The following is a 16,503-nucleotide window of genomic DNA, read 5'->3' on the forward strand; positions in this document are numbered from 1 at the left end:
TGTTTTCTGTCATTCATCTTTATTTTTATTCATATATTTATGAAGAGAGCCTCAGTTTTTCAATTGTATGAGCAGAATGAAAAGGTATGAACACAAAGACTACAAAGAAGCCCCTCACTCATTCCTGACCTCAGCCCCTAGAGTCACTTCCAATAGCACAACGGACGAGATTCCATTTGCATCGGACCTCAGAGCTCCAGACACATATTCATCGTACACGACTCATACCCCACCAGTAGTCATCATGGATCCAATACCGTCCCTCCTTCTCTTCGCATATTTCTACATCGTGTACTGATTGAGGCAATAAATCTCTCATAAATATTGAAAACCCTATTAATCACAAAACCTAAGGGCAGTCAGGATATCCCTCTTCTCTCATTACTTCATTCTCACAGCAGTGTTTCTCCTGTAAATCACGATGATGGTTTTGTGTTGTTGTGGTTTGTTTTGTTTTGTTTTGTTTTTTTCATCAGGGAAGTAATCTATTTATGTTTCATAAAATGTAACAGTTATCAGTGAGCTTCACTGCCCTTGGTTTTCCTATAGGGATCTCTCCAATACTACACTGAATGCACACACAGAGGGACAAAATAATAACAGAAACCATGACATGAAATTTGATTATTACTCAGAGGGCTTCTGCAACCATAAGGTGCATCACCATGAAATACTGATAGCTTGATCAGCTCGAATGCGTCCACTTTAATCAACAGAAGGCACAGTCAATGAAACAAAAGAGAGAGAAAGGAAACTTTATGGGCATCGATGCATTCTTTCCAGATTTAATGTTCTCAATCATGAGGAATTGGTCACTCTTTCATAATGCAGAGATTTTTCTTTTTCTACAAACAAAAATACCATCAAACTTGAGAGCACCCCAGAACAACAAAATTGACTCTTAATTATTCACATCCACATGAAGCTTGGCCAAACAGCTGACTTCCTAGATCCACCAGTGGAAATATTTAGGACTGCTTTCTTGCCAGACCACATGTGTCCACAGTAGGAATTAACTGAGTTTTTCTTCTTAATCTACTATTTACATATTTTGAATGGTTCTATCACTTAACGATTAATAATATGAAATCTAAATTGAGTAACCCAAACTAAGAGCATGATGTTATATATTCTGAACATCTGTCCGTAGGAAGAAATCAATGTAGAAAACAGAGTATGTCAAATTCCAGATACTTATAGCTCCTTGCCCATGATTTATCCTCTATCCAACTTCATCTTTGGTCCCCTTGGGTCCAATTTTACTTCATTCATTGACATATCTCTATCAAATAAATCATTACACCATTGATACTAATGAAAGAAAGACACGAATATCCCAAACCCAAGAACAAGACCTGCGAATATCCCTAACTTCTGTCCAGTCACTATGACCATACATGAGATCTCTTTCCTTAATGCATTTCCAGGATCTAGAAGATCACTTCAACAGCATAAGCTCTCATGGCTTATTTTTCAACGGGCCTTCGTCAACCCTTTGATATACATCAATGACTTTTGAGTATACAATGAAAACACTTAAACAAATTCCCCAAACCAAGACAGGAACCCTGGCCATGACTCACCTGGTCTCTGTCCCATAGCAACCTGAAAAGGAGAAGCTTAATCAAAATGGAGGCTGAAATCACCTTGAGCTTCTCTTCTGAAAAGTACCAAACAGAGAAGGTAATGATCGAGATTGAGACTTTCTCTCCATGGACCAGCAGATTTGTTTACTGATGCTTTCATTGGCTCAATTAGCATAACCAGTGAAAACGCATGAAGAGATAGACCACATTTCTCGTGTATTGGACCTCAGAGTTCCAGACACATATTCGTCATCGATGACTCATGCACTGGCATTTATCATCATCGATCCAGAAAAGATGACTTTCTCTTCATTCTATATGTTTCACTGATTCACGCGTTACTTCATTAATGCGAATTTTGACACTCTAGGGTTTGCAAAACCCAGCGAGACCTCAATAACGTTCACCTGTCTCTATAACCATTCTCACATCATTATATCTCTCTCATATTTATTATCAGGTTTTTGCTTCACAACAGTTCCTTGTTTATCAATGGGATAAAGATGTCCTCCTTTAATCTTCTTTCACCCATTTTTTTAGCATAGTCATTACTTTTAGAGAAACCACCCACTCCCAGACTAGGAACTAGATGATGCTCACATGGGTGTCCGGGCTCCTATGACAAAGATGTCATCTTAAGCTGGCACTCGAGGAAGAATTCTCATTTCTGGTCCAATGCGTCCACTCTGAGGAGTATAAAACAAAGCAGAAGATAAAAATGGCGGAGACACTCTCCACTTATCCCTGCTTCCACATTCACATCGTTATGTAAGCTATCCCTAATGTTGAGGATATGTGAAATCTGTTGAAAAGGAATCTTCGATCTTGCCACTGCGCCAGAATATGAAGGTTGTCAACCACTTCTCCTGACCCCTCCTCCTTACCCTAAGTGGTAACAGTCATGTCTTGTGGCTTTATAATTGAAATTCAGACTTTGCTTGACATATTACTGGTATATCTTTTTTTTAAACATCTTTATTGGAGTATAATTGCTTTACAATGGTGTGTTAGTTTCTGCTTTATAACAAAGTGAATCAGTTATACATATACATATGTTCCCATATCCCCTCCCTCTTGCGTCTCCCTCCCTCCCACCCTTCCTATCCCAACCCTCTAGGTGGTCACAGAGCACCGAGCTGATCTCCCTGTGATATGCAGCTGCCTCCCACTAGCTATCTATTGTCTCCACCCAAATTTTCCGTAATTGGAAATTGTTTTCTTTTTCGTTCACCTAATATTTTTAAACTTTTTATTTGGGTATAATTCAGCATAGTTTTGCAAGCCCTAACCACAGGTATCAGAGAAGAAAAGAATTAAAAGTGATGTAAATTGGAAAAGAAAATGTAAAACTGTCACTATTTGCCAATGATATTATACTATACACATAAAATCATATATATGATACCGGAAAACTAGTAAAGCTCTTCAATGAATTTGGAAAAGTTGCAGGATTCACAATTAATACACAGAAATCTCTTAGGTTACTATATTCTAACAATGAAAGTTCATAAATAGGGACTATGGAAACAATCACATTTACCGTTGCATCAAAAAGAATAAAACAGCTAGGAATAAACCTTCATAAGGAAGCCAAAGACCTGTAATTAGAAAACTATAAGATGCTGATGAAAGAATTAAAAGATGACACAAACAGATGATGAGATATACCATATTCTTGGATGAAAGAATCAATATTCTGAAAATGGCTACATATCCAAAGATATCTACAGATTTAATGCAATCCTTATCAAATTACCATTTTTTTTTTCAGAATTAGAACAAAAAACTTTACAATTTGTATGGAAATACAAAAGACCATGAATAGCCAAAGCAATCTGGAGAAAGAAAAACAGATCTGGAGAAACCAGGCTCCCTGACTTCAGACTCTTCTAGAAAGCTATAGTCATCCAACAGTATGGTACTGGCACAAAAACAAAACTGTAGATCAGTGGTACAGGATAGAAAGTCCAGAGATAAACCCACGCATTTATGGTCACCTAATCTATGACAAAAGTGGCAAGTATACATATACAATGGAGAAAAGACAGTCTCTTCAATAAGTGGTGCTGGGAAAACTGGACAGCTACATGTTGAAGAATGAAATTAGAACACCCCCTAGCACCATACACAAAAATAAACTCAAAATGGATTAAAGACCTAAATGTAAGGCCAGATAGTGTAAAACTTTTAGAGGAAAACATAGGGAGAATCCTCTGTGACACAAATTGCAGCAAGATCTTTTTTGATCCATCTCCTAAACTAATGAACATAAAAACAGTAATTAACAAATGGGACCTAATTAAACTTAAAGGCTTTTGCACAGCAAAGGGAACCATTAACAAAATGAAAAGAAAACCCTCCAAATGGGGGAAAATATTTGCAAACCAAGCAACTAACAAGGGATTAATCTCCAAAATATACAAACAGCTCATGCAGCTCTGATTCATTTTGTTGTGCAGTGGAAGCTAACACAACATTGTAAAGCAACCATGCTCCAATACATATTAATTTTAAAAATAATAAATAAATAACAACAAGCCAATCAAAAAATTGGGCAGAAGATCTAAATAGACATTTCTCCCAAGAAGGTATGCAGATCATTCACCTTTATTTTTAATTACATATGTATTTATAGATTCTCCCATTTTCCTATTTTAATAATAGAATGAAAAATATGAACACAAGACCAAAGTAAGCTCCTCATTTATTCCTGCCTATAGGATGCCTTCTCAAGTTGAGAATGAAATAGATTAATGTAATATCAGAGCTCAGAATTCCAGACAAGTATTCACTGTATATCACTCATATTGATGACCAGAAATTATCATCGATCTAATATTGGTCCTTTTTCTATGTACACATTTTCTTTCGATTAAATAAAAAATTCACTAATTAGTTTTAGCAGTATAATTCAAGAAAAAATAAGAAAAGCCTTCATCTATATAGAATAATTATTACTTAAATATATATATCTCTTTAATACATTGTTTTCTATACATGTATTAATCCATATAGTGGTTTTTATATCCATACTCAACACTGAGATGCAGTCTCCTTCTTTATTTATATTCCTCATTTCTTATTAAATACATTGAATTACTTTAATAAAACCATAGAGGAAAGAACTTCTACTATGACTCACAGTCATCTCCATCTCCTATTTCGCAGAGGCAAACCCATAGCTCATATCCATGGACGATTCTAAATCATGTCTAGTAACTTCATTCTGAGGTGTTTCTCTCTAAAATTTTTACCTTGTTAAAAGAAAATCTCAGTCTTTTGTCTGAAGCAGAATAATTAAACTGACTCTTACTTATGCATGTCTTTCTACCTAACCTTGGCCAAACAGGTGACCCTCACCCATTTATTTAATGGGCATCAGTGTTTTCATATCTATTAACAGTATCTTTTGTCTCGCTTCACCCTGTTTTTCCTTATGTTCGTCTATATGTGCATAATGGTTCATTATAGATCTATTAATAATAACAAATCTGTCTATGAAATCCATACAAAAATGTGATCTATTTATATTCCTGTCACCTCTCTACAGAAACAGTTTCACCAGAAGGAAGAGATTACTTGTGGTCTGGGCTGGACCTCAGAGCTTCAGACATGTTTTCATCGTTCAGGACTCTTCCCGTCATGATCAGCATCACTGGTCCATCACTGAGTCTCTTTTCTTCCATCATTTCTATATGGAAGAATAATAAAACAATATATGGTTCACTAAATATTCCAAGAATAACACTCTTCAATAACCCTAACCTCAGTTTACAGAATCATTCCCCATTAAGGGTCCATATCTTCCAATTTTCAACCTCAATCCTGCCCATTATCAATTATTCCAAAGAATATTTCTTATATTTATCATTGAACTATGAGTAAGTTTTTGATTAATTTAATACTTCTTAATACTTTTTACTCTTTTCTTTGTTCATTTATATTTGTTTATTGACTAATTCAGTAAGTCACTCATAATAATTTTAAAATTATTAGTCACAGGGCTTCCCTGGTGGCGCAGTGGTTGAGAGTCCGCCTGCCGATGCAGGGGACACGGGTTCACGCCCCGGTCTGGGAGGATCCCACATGTCGCGGAGCGGCTGGGCCCGTGAGCCATGGCTGCTGAGCCTGAGCGTCCGGAGCCTGTGCTCCGCCATGGGAGAGGCCACAACAGTGAGAGGCCCGCGTACCACAAAAAAAAAAAAAAAAAAAAAAATTATTAGTCACAAAACCCAAGAAGAGTCATGATATCGCTAACTGTAAATAGATCATTCTCACAGCAACGTATCTCTTTTTAAATTATATGCTATTATACATCTATGCGTTAATCAATTAGTGTTTAATGAAGGTCTATATTTATCACTGAGCTACACTGGCCTTCTGTTACTCTATATGGAAGTTTCAAGTAATACACTGAATACACAGGGGAAAAAAGTCACTGAAACTAAGATGAGAAATTTGACTATTACTCACATTTATCTCTGTGCTTCTAATAGAGATGCAATCATAAGGTGCATCACCATGGAATAACACTTCATCAGCACAAATGTGTCCATTTTGAACAATATGAAGCACAGACAATGAGGAAAACAAGAAAAGAAAATTTATCGCCATTGACTCTTGCATTCTACATTTCTTTTACCCAGTCATTTAGGAATTTATAACTTTTTCATAATGTAGAAATTGTTTTCTCTTAACAGAAAGAACAACCTCATACTTAAGACTAACTCAGAACAATAAAGTTGACTCCTAATTGTTCAAGTCTATCTGATACCTGGCAAAAGTGATGACACCCTTGAACCATCTATTTCATAATGGTCATCAGTGCTGGAAATTTTTATTAATATTTCTTGTCTCATCATAGATGTTCATAATGAGAACATAATTTATCTTTTCTTTGTAATCTATTATTTATGTATCTTTAATGGTGCTCTCATTGATCTAGTAATAATTTTAAAACTTAATCAAAGAACTTGAAAATTATACATTCCTAACATCTGTCCATAGGATCAAATAAACATGAAAACAGAGTATGTATTGTCTTGGACCTCAGGGTTCCAGATACTTATTATTCATCATCTGTGCCTCAATCTCTACCAAGCCTCATCATTGGTTCATTTAAGCCCAATTTTAGTTCATTCATTTATATATTTGTATCAATTAAATCATTACTTCATTGATAGTAATAAAATAAATATATGATTAACAAAAGCCAAAGAACAAGACACTCGAATATCCCTAACTTCTTTCTAATCATTACCAAAATAGATTACAACTCTTACATTAATGAATATCAATGTTATACAATATCAATTTCTAAAAATAAATTTATTTATTTTTGGCTGTGTTGGTTCTTTGTTGCTGCACTCAGGCCTTCTCTAGTTGTGACAAGTAGGGGCTACTCTTCGTTGCAGTGTGCGGGCTTCTCATTGCAGTGGTTTCTCTCGTTGCAGAGCACAGGCTCTAGGCACACAGGCTCAGTACTTGTGTCTCGTGGGCTCTTGAGCACAGCTCAGTAGTTGTAGCACACGGGCTTAGTTGCTCTGCAGCATGTAGGATCTTCCTGGACCAGGGCTGGAATCCGTGTCCCCTGCATTGGCAGGCAGATTCTAACCACTGCACCACCAGGGAAGTCCCTACAATATCAATTAATCAGTATAAGGTTTCAGGTCATATTTATCAATGGGCCATTATTAACTTGTTGATTGCATTTATTACTTTTTAGAATACAATGAAAACACTTAAGTAAATTACCCAAATCAAGAGAGGAACTTTGGTCATTACTCACCTGGGTCTCTGTCCTATACCAACCTGAAAATGATAACCTTGATCACAATAGAGGCTGAAATCACTTCGAGCTTCTATTCTGAAAAGTACCAAACAGAAGGTGATAAAAAGATTGAGACTTTCTCTCCATTTGTCCACATGTTTGTTTATTGATTCTTTCATTGCTTCAATTATAATAAAGAATGAAAATGCATGAAGAGAAAAAAGAAATTTCTTTTGCATCGGACCTCAGAGTTCCAGAACGTATTCACTGTACACAACTCATACGCCACCAGTAGTCATCATTGATCCAATACCATACCTCTTTTTACTCATTCATTTCTATATGACTTATTGCTCAATTCATAATTCAGTAATTATAATTTTTAAAATGGTTATTCATCGGAACCACCAAAGAGCTTAGAAATCTCTAATATATATTTAGAATCATTCTTGTGTCAACATCTTTCATTAATTACTCTCATTTTTCATTTTATGAATGAATCAATATAGTACTTCATATTAATCCCATGTTTCACACTGGGCTATTTGGATTTCATTGATTATATTTCACAACTTGCAATAATACAGTCAATAGCCTTAAATAAAATATTGAAACTAAGGCCAAAACTTGTCTATTACTCACATGGTCTCCACAGTCCTAACGCATGAATGCAACCAGACAACTAAGAACCATAGAAGAATCCTTCAACCAGCTTGAGTGCTCCCATTCTAAGAGGTACAGAGCAGAAAAGATGATAAAAAATTTCAGGCCTTATCTCCATTGATCCTTGTTATCCACATTTCACTTACTCATTTAGGCACTCATTAATTTTTCATAACATAGTATTTTTTCCATTAAGAAAAGAAAACCTTAAACTTGAGACTGACCTAGAACAACAATGTTGACTCTTACTTATCAGTGTCTGTATGATCCTTTCAGCAAAAGGGCAGAACACTTGTTCATTTATTGCTTAAAGGGCATGAATGTTTTCTATTTTATTAATAATAGTTCTTGCCTGACCACATATGTTCCTAGTGAACAATGTTTCACCTTCTTTTTATGTGTTTCTTTACATTTTTTAATGGCTAGATGGCTGATTATTAATAATATGTCTAAATCTATTAACCCAAGATAGGAATATAATGTTTGTATATTCCTAACATTGACCCATGCGGTCATTTATAACAGAAGATAGGCTAGGTTTTGCGTTGTGTGGAATCAGGGTTACAGACACATGGTATTCACCATACATGACCCCTATGCCTCCAGTCATGGCCAATGGTCCAGGAGAGGCACTTTTCTCTACTGTCATCTACATTTGTTTATTAATTAATTCACTATTATTTAAATAAACATAAATCAGGGACTTCCCCGGTGGCCCAGTGGTTGAGAGGCCACCTGCCAATGCAGGGGACACGGGTTCAATCCCTGGTCCAGGGAGATCCCACATGCCGCAGAGCAACAGAGTCCATGCGCCACAACTACTGAGCCTGCACTCTAGAGCCTGCGAGTCACAACTACTGAGCGCGCACACCCTAGAGCCCTCATGCCACAACTACTAAGCCCATGTGCCACAACTATGGAAGCCTGTGTGCTCTAGGGCCCGCGTGCCACAACTACTGAAGCCGCATGTCTAGAGCCCATGCTCCACAACAAGAGAAGCCACCACAACAAGAAGCCCGCACACCACAATGAAGAGTAGCTCCCACTCACCGCAACTGGAGAAAGCCCATGTGCAGCAACGAAGACCCAACAAAGCCAAAATAAATAAATAAATAATTCACACAAAAAATTATGTGAAACAGTCTTGAATATCCCTAACATTTATCTATACAATCATTTCCCCTGACACCCAACTCTTTCATTAACTGAACTCAGTGTTTCATATATGGATTAATCATATTGTTTTGTATCAATGGTATTTGACATTAGCATGCTTGGACTTTTTTATTATACTTAATTTTTTAAATAATATCTTTTAAAGTAATAATTTTCAAAAATATATGGCTCAACCCAAGACAAGAACATTGACTACTACTCACATTGTTCTCCATCCTCCTAACACAGATGCAACCATAGGGCTCCTGTCCATGAAAGATGCTTAAATCAGATCAAGAGCATCCATTCTGAGAAGTACAGGTCAGAGCAGATAATAAAATATTGAGAACTAATCTCCATTGATCCTTGCTTCTCCATTTCATTTTTAGTGGCTTAGATAATCGTTAATTTGGAGTATGTTTATTTCATTTTCTCTTAAAAAAATGAACTTAAAACTCGTCCCTGACACAGAAAATGAGCAGTGACTTACAGTAAGTAATCTTACTGATTACAGTAAGTATCTTACTATTGTTTGTATTATTCTTAGCCAAAGATTAACAGCTATGCACCATTTGTTTCTCTTTGGATTTCACTGTTTTCAAATTTATTAACAGTATTTCTTGTATGACCACATATTTTTATAATTGGATAAGGATTCACCCATTCAGCTTTATTTATTTACATATTTGGTTTTTGATTATTTCATTTCTCCAATTATAACAGTAAAGTGAAAATGCATGAATGAACACAAAGAATAAACAAGATCCTTGTATATTCCTGACTTTTATCTATAGGATCTTTACAAACAGAGTTAATGAATTAGATTTCTTTTTGCTGGACCTCAGAGTTTCAGACACATATTATTTATCATCCTTGATTCAAACCATCAGTCATCATCATTGGTCTAAGATTGGCTCAATTTCTCTTTGTTCATTTCTAAATTGTTTATTAATTCATTAATTCACACTAATCATACAGTAACTACTCTTAAGCAAACCACCCAAACCAAAACGAGAACTCTGACTATGACTTACAATGGTCTCCATGCTTCTAATGTATAGATGCAACCAAAGAGCTTGTGATCATGAAAGATGGTTAAATCCCTCAAGGGTGTTCACTCTGAGGAGTATAGAGCAGAACAGTTTATAAAAAAAAAAAAAAGTTAGGACCTTATCTACATTGGTCCTTCCTTTCCACATCACTTACTCTAATTTTTTAGGTATTTATTAATTTTTCACTATATATACACATTTTTTCTATTAACAAAGAGAACAACCTCAACCTTGCAACTGATCCAGAATAATGAAACTGACTGTTATCTATGTCTACATGAGCCTTAGCCAAAGAAGTAACACCCTTGATCCATTTATTTCTTAAAGGGCTTCACTGTCTTCAATATTTATTAATAATATATCTTGCCTCACTATATATCTTCATGATTGAATAGTGCTTCATTTTCCCTTTTATCTTTCTCTAATGGTTCCATTTATGATCATTAATAATGATGAATCTAAATCTATGAATCTAATATAAGAACATGACCTTTGTATATTTCTGACAGTTGTCTATATGATCATTTCCAAAAGAAGGATCGAACACATTATGTTGTGTATTGGATCTCAGCATTTCAGACACTTATTTTCATCATCCACTACTCATATGTCACCAGTAGTCATCAATGTCATGTTATTCCATATTAGGGTGTCATTTTCTTCATTGGTGTTTACATTTGTATTGATTAAACTATTAATAATTATTAATTCTTTGATAATAATAAAATAAGTATATAATTCACAAAAAAAACCCAAGAGCAAGATTCTACAGTCTGTCTATACAATCATTTCCCACATGCATCATATCTCTGCTGTTATTCAATCTCAGTGTTACACATTATTGATTAATCAACATGTTTCATACATATTTATCATTGACAATAGTTAACTTTTTGATTTAAGAAATTTTAATAATACCATGAACACCATTAAACAAAGACCCAAACCAAGACAAGATCTTTGACCACTACCTACCTTTGTCTCCTTCCTGACAGATGCAGTACAGTAACCTTGATCATGGTGGAAGCTGAAATCAGCTCCAGTATCTGTTCTGAAGAGTACGAAGCAGAGAAGGTAATAAAAAGATTGAGACATTCACACCATTAATCCATACTTTCTACCATTCATATACATAGTAATTTAGGTATTTATTAATTTATAGTAATATTTATTTTTCTCTTAATCAATCAAACATCAACCTTACTCTGCTATTGATTCTTTTATAACAATATTTTTTAAGTCTATGACCACAAGTCCAAGAAAAAGATCCTTGCATATATGTGACCAATACCTAATGGAACATGTCAAATAGGGTGAATGTACTAGATTCTTTTTATGTTGGACCTCAGAGCTCCCGACATGTAATATTCACTGTATATGACTCATATGCGCCAGTCATCATCATTGGTCCGTAATTTACCCTTATTTTTCTTCATCTTTTGTTTAACTCAATCATTCACAAATAATAACAAAATAAATTCATGTAAATCACAAAAACCTCAGAAGTTTCTGGAAAATTCCTAAGATCTGTCTATAGAATTATTTCCCACTAGATCTACTGGGAGACTAGATCTCTTTCTCTATTTGACCTCAATGTTTAATATATCAATTAATCAACATCATGCTTCATGACAACACCAGCTTCATTATCAGGCTATTGTTGGCCTTCTGTCATTATATTTCATAGATATATTTTTTTCTGGCTGCGCAACATGTGGGATCTTAGTTCCCCAACCAGGGATTGAACCCTCGCCCCCTGCAGTGGAAGCATGGAGTCTTAACCACTGGACCACCAGGGAAGTCCCAGAGAGTGAATGTCATTAGTCACCTTGACAAGAAATTTAATTATTACTTACTCTGGTCTGCACACGTAGATGCAAATGTAAATTTTTTGATCACAGGGATCATGGCAGAACCTTGAACAGCATTCAGTACCCACCCTAAGGAGCACAAAGCATAGCAGATGATAAAAAGATTGAAGCATTATTTCCATTGATCATTGCTGTCCACATTTCATTTTCTTAGGCATTTAAATATATACTAATTGCCGTTAATAATTCTTTTTCTCATCTCCTAAAAAAAGAGAACAACATTGAACTGACTACTGATCCAGAATAGTAACAATGACTATATATTATCTCTGGCTATGTGATAGTTAGCCAAAGAGGTAAAACCCTTTATCCAATTATTTCTTTTATTTTTTTAATACAACTCAAGTAAATTTATTACATAAAACAAAAATATGACACGGCCAAGTAAAATGAAGTCTCAGTGTTTGGTATAAGTGAAAAAAGTATTCATGAAAATTCAAAGATAGTTCAATTGCTACTAAAATACTTGCCAGAGAGAGGAGCTTCAAGATGGCGGAAGAGTAAGACGTGGAGATCACCTTCCTCCCCACAAATACATCAGAAATACATCTACATGTCGAACAACTGCTACAGAACACCTACTGAACACTGGCAGAAGACCTCAGACCTCCCAAAAGGCAAGAAACTCCCCACATACCTGGGTAGGGCAAAAGAAAAAAGAAAAAACAGAGACAAAAGAATAGGGACGGGACCTGCACCAGTGGGAGGGAGCTGAGAAGGAGGAAAGGTTTCCATACACTAGAAGCCCCTTCACAGGTGGCGAAGGGGGGAAGCTTCGGAGCCATGGAGGAGAGCGCAGCCACAGGGGTGCGGAGGGCAAAGCGGAGAGTTTACCGCAAAGAAGATCGGTGCCGACCAGCACTCACCAGCCGGAGAGGCTTGTCTGCTCACCTGCCGGGGAGGGTGGGGGCTGGGAGTTGAGGCTCGGACTTCAGTCGGATCCCAGGGAGAGGACTGGGGACAGCCTGAAGGGGTTAGTGCACCACGGCTAGCCGGGAGGGAGTCCAGGAAAAGTCTGGAACTGCCGAAGAGGCAAGAGACTTTTTCTTGCTTCTTTGTTTCCTAGTGCGCGAGGAGAGGGGATTCAGAGTGCCGCCTAAAGGAGCTCCAGAGACGGACGCAAGCCATGGTTATCAGCGCAGACCCCAGAGACGCTGAGGCTGCTGCTGCCGCCACCAAGAAGCCTGTGAGCAAGCACAGGTCACTATCCACACCTCCCCTCCCAGGAGCCTGTGCAGCCCACCACTGCCAGGGTCCCGTGATCCAGGGGCAACTTCCCCGGGAGAACCACTGTGTGCCTCAGGCTGGTGCAACGTCACGCCGCCGTCTGCCGCCACAGGCTCACCCCGCATCCGTGCTCCTCCCTCCCCCCGGCCTGAATGAGCCAGAGCCCCCGAATCGGCTGCTCCTTTAACCCCGTCCTGTCTGAGCGAAGAACAGACGCCCTCAGGCGACCTACACACAGAGGCGGCGCCACATCCAAAGCTGAACCCCAGGAGCTGTGCGAAGAAGAGAAAGGGAAATCTCTCCCAGCAGCCTCAGAAGCAGCAGATTAAAGCTCCACAATCAACTTGATGTACCTGCATCTGTGGATTACCTGAATAGACAACGAATCATCCCAAATTGAGGAGGTGGACTTTGGGAGCAACGATATTTTTTTTTTCCCCTTTTTCTCTTTTGTGAGTGTCTATGTGTATGCTTCTGTGTGTGATTTTGTCTGTATAGCTTTGTTTTTACCATTTGTCCTTGGCGTCTATCTGTCTGTTTATTTATTTTTTTTTTAATATAGTTTTTAGCACTTGTTATCATTGGTGGATTTGTTTTCTGGTTTGGTTGCTTTCTTCTTTCTATCTTTTTTTATTACTTTAAAAAATTTTAATAATTATTTTTTATTTTAATAACTTTTATTATATTTTATCTTCTTCTTTCCTTCTTTCTTTTTTTTTCTCCCTTTTATTCTGAGTCATGTGGATGACAGGCTCTTGGTGCTCCCGCCAGGCATCAGGGCTGTGCCTCTGAGGTGGGAGAGCCAAGTTCAGGACATTGGTCCACAAAGGACCTTCCAGCTCCACGAAATATCAAACAGCGAAAATCTCCCAGAGATCTCCATCTCAACGCCAAGACCTAGCTCCACTCAAAACACCAGCAAGCTACAGTGCTGTACACCCTATGCCAAACAACTAGTAAGACAGGAAAACAACCCCACCCATTAGCAGAGAGGCTGCCTAAAATGATAGTAAGGCCAAAGACACCCCAAAACACACCACCAGACGTGGACCTGCCCACCAGAAAGACAACTTGCAGCCTCATCCACCAGAACACAGGCACCAGTCCCTTCCACCAGGAAGCCTACATAACCCACTGAACAAAGCTTAGCCACTGGGGACAGACACCAAAAACAACGGGATCTACGAACCTGAAGCCTGTGAAAAGGAGACTCCAAACACAGTAAGTTAAGCAAAATGAGAAGACAGAAAAACACACAGCAGATGAAGGAGCAAGAAAAAGCCCATCAGACCTAACAAATGAAGAGGAAAAAGGCAGTCTACCTGAAAAAGAATTCAGAATAATGATAGTTAAGATGATCCAAAATCTTGGAAATAGAATGGAGAAAATATAAGAAACGTTTAACAAGGACCTAGAAGAACTAAAGAGCAAAGAAACAGAGATGAACAACACAATAAATGAAATTAAAAATTCTCTAGAAGGGATCAATAGCAGAATAACTGAGGCAGAAGAACAGATAAGTGACCTGGAAGATAAAATACTGGAAATAACTACCACAGAGCAAAATAAAGAAAAAATAATGAAAAGAATTGAGGACAGTCTCAGAGACCTCTGGGACAATATTAAACGCACCAACATTTGAATTATAGGGGTTCCAGAAGAAGAAGAGGAAAAGAAAGGGACTGAGAAAATATTTGAAGAGATTATAGTTGAAAACTTCCCTAATATGGGAAAGGAAATAGTTAAGTCCAGGAAGCACAGAGAGTCCCATACAGGATAAATCCAAGGAGAAACATGCCAAGACACATATTAATCAAACTATCAAAATTTAAATACAAAGAAAAAATATTAAAAGCATCAAGGGAAAAAAAACAACACACAAGGGAATCCCCATAAGGTTAACACCTGATCCTTCAGCAGAAACTCTGCAAGCCAGAAGGGAGTGGCAGGACTTATTTAAAGTGATGAAGGGGAAAAACCTACAACCAAGATTACCCTACCCAGAAAGAATCTCATTCAGATTTGACGGAGAAATTAAAACCTTTACAGTCAAGCAACAGCTAAGAGAACTGAGCACCACCAAACCAGCTTTACAACAAATGCAAAAGGAACTTCTCTAGGCAGGAAACACAAGAGAAGGAAAAGACCTACAATAACAAAACCAAAACAATTAAGAAAATGCTAATAGGGGGCTTCCCTGGTGGCGCAGTGGTTGAGAATCTGCCTGCCGATGCAGGGGACACGGGTTCATGCCCTGGTCCGGGAGGATCCCACATGCCGCGGAGCGGCTGGGCCCGTGAGCCATGGCCACTGAGCCTGCGCGTCCGGAGCCTGTGCTCCACAACGGGAGAGGCCACACAGTGAGAGGCCCGCGTACCACAAAAAAACCAAAATGCTAATAGGAACATACATATCGATAATTACCTTAAATGTAAATGGATTAAATGCTCCAACCAAAAGACATAGACTGGCTGAATGCATACAAAAACAAGACCCATATATAGGCTGTCTACAACAGACCCACTTCAGACCTAGGGACACATACAGACTGAAAGTGAGGGGATGGAAAAAGATATTCCATGCAAATGGAAATCAAAAGAAAGCTGGAATAGCAATACTCATATCAGATAAAATAGACTTTAAAATAAAGAATGTTACAAGAGACAAGGAAGGACACTACATAATGATCAAGGGATCAATCCAAGAAGATATAACAATTATAAATATGTATGCACCCAACATAGGAGCACCTCAATATATAAGGCAACTGCTAACAGCTATAAAAGAGGAAATCGACAGTAACACAATAATAGTGGGGGACTTTAAAACCTCACTTACACCAAAGGACGGATCATCCAAAATGAAAATAAATAAGGAAACAGAAGCTTTAAATGACACAATAGATCAGATAGATTTAATTGATATTTATAGGACATTCCATCCAAAAACAGCAGATAACACTTTCTTCTCAAGTGCGCATGGAACATTCTCCATGATAGATCACATCTTGGGTCACAAATCAAGCCTCAGTAAATTTAAGAACATTGAAATCATATCAAGTATCTTTTCTGACCACAATACTATGAGACTAGATATCAATTACAGGGGAAAAATCTGTAAAAAATACAAACATATAGAGGTTAAACAATACACTACTTAATAACCAAGAGATCACTGAA

The 16,503-nt window shown here is 37.4% G+C and overlaps 1 long non-coding RNA gene, 9 other non-coding genes and 1 pseudogene across 10 annotated transcripts; all 11 read right to left on the reverse strand.

The window, feature by feature from the left end:
- Positions 1-181: 181 nt before the first annotated feature.
- On the reverse strand, positions 182-253 carry LOC131754108 (small nucleolar RNA SNORD113/SNORD114 family). The gene has a single exon (XR_009335150.1). It is a non-coding gene; the product is annotated as a small nucleolar RNA SNORD113/SNORD114 family (small nucleolar RNA).
- A 1,552-nt stretch (positions 254-1,805) lies between these two features.
- LOC131754114 (small nucleolar RNA SNORD113/SNORD114 family) lies at positions 1,806-1,877 on the reverse strand. The gene has a single exon (XR_009335155.1). It is a non-coding gene; the product is annotated as a small nucleolar RNA SNORD113/SNORD114 family (small nucleolar RNA).
- A 2,470-nt stretch (positions 1,878-4,347) lies between these two features.
- On the reverse strand, positions 4,348-4,421 carry LOC131754144 (small nucleolar RNA SNORD113/SNORD114 family). Its single transcript, XR_009335180.1, has one exon. It is a non-coding gene; the product is annotated as a small nucleolar RNA SNORD113/SNORD114 family (small nucleolar RNA).
- Positions 4,422-5,177: 756 nt separating this feature from the next.
- LOC131754153 (small nucleolar RNA SNORD113/SNORD114 family) lies at positions 5,178-5,249 on the reverse strand. Its single transcript, XR_009335188.1, has one exon. It is a non-coding gene; the product is annotated as a small nucleolar RNA SNORD113/SNORD114 family (small nucleolar RNA).
- Positions 5,250-6,628: 1,379 nt separating this feature from the next.
- LOC131754128 (small nucleolar RNA SNORD113/SNORD114 family) lies at positions 6,629-6,703 on the reverse strand. The gene has a single exon (XR_009335167.1). It is a non-coding gene; the product is annotated as a small nucleolar RNA SNORD113/SNORD114 family (small nucleolar RNA).
- An 891-nt stretch (positions 6,704-7,594) lies between these two features.
- Positions 7,595-7,665, reverse strand: LOC131754103 (small nucleolar RNA SNORD113/SNORD114 family; annotated as a pseudogene).
- Positions 7,666-8,568: 903 nt separating this feature from the next.
- Positions 8,569-8,642, reverse strand: LOC131754151 (small nucleolar RNA SNORD113/SNORD114 family). Its single transcript, XR_009335186.1, has one exon. It is a non-coding gene; the product is annotated as a small nucleolar RNA SNORD113/SNORD114 family (small nucleolar RNA).
- A 1,366-nt stretch (positions 8,643-10,008) lies between these two features.
- Positions 10,009-10,081, reverse strand: LOC131754126 (small nucleolar RNA SNORD113/SNORD114 family). The gene has a single exon (XR_009335165.1). It is a non-coding gene; the product is annotated as a small nucleolar RNA SNORD113/SNORD114 family (small nucleolar RNA).
- A 705-nt stretch (positions 10,082-10,786) lies between these two features.
- LOC131754140 (small nucleolar RNA SNORD113/SNORD114 family) lies at positions 10,787-10,859 on the reverse strand. The gene has a single exon (XR_009335178.1). It is a non-coding gene; the product is annotated as a small nucleolar RNA SNORD113/SNORD114 family (small nucleolar RNA).
- Positions 10,860-11,201: 342 nt separating this feature from the next.
- Positions 11,202-12,673, reverse strand: LOC136793759 (uncharacterized). Its single transcript, XR_010839403.1, has 3 exons — positions 12,568-12,673; positions 12,083-12,166; positions 11,202-11,277 (listed from the first exon to the last, which is right to left on the reverse strand). It is a non-coding gene; the product is annotated as an uncharacterized lncRNA (long non-coding RNA).
- LOC131754127 (small nucleolar RNA SNORD113/SNORD114 family) lies at positions 11,565-11,638 on the reverse strand. The gene has a single exon (XR_009335166.1). It is a non-coding gene; the product is annotated as a small nucleolar RNA SNORD113/SNORD114 family (small nucleolar RNA).
- Positions 12,674-16,503: the final 3,830 nt, after the last annotated feature.

Source organism: Kogia breviceps, chromosome 3 (genome assembly GCF_026419965.1).
Source record: "Kogia breviceps isolate mKogBre1 chromosome 3, mKogBre1 haplotype 1, whole genome shotgun sequence".
Lineage (NCBI taxonomy): Eukaryota > Metazoa > Chordata > Mammalia > Artiodactyla > Physeteridae > Kogia > Kogia breviceps.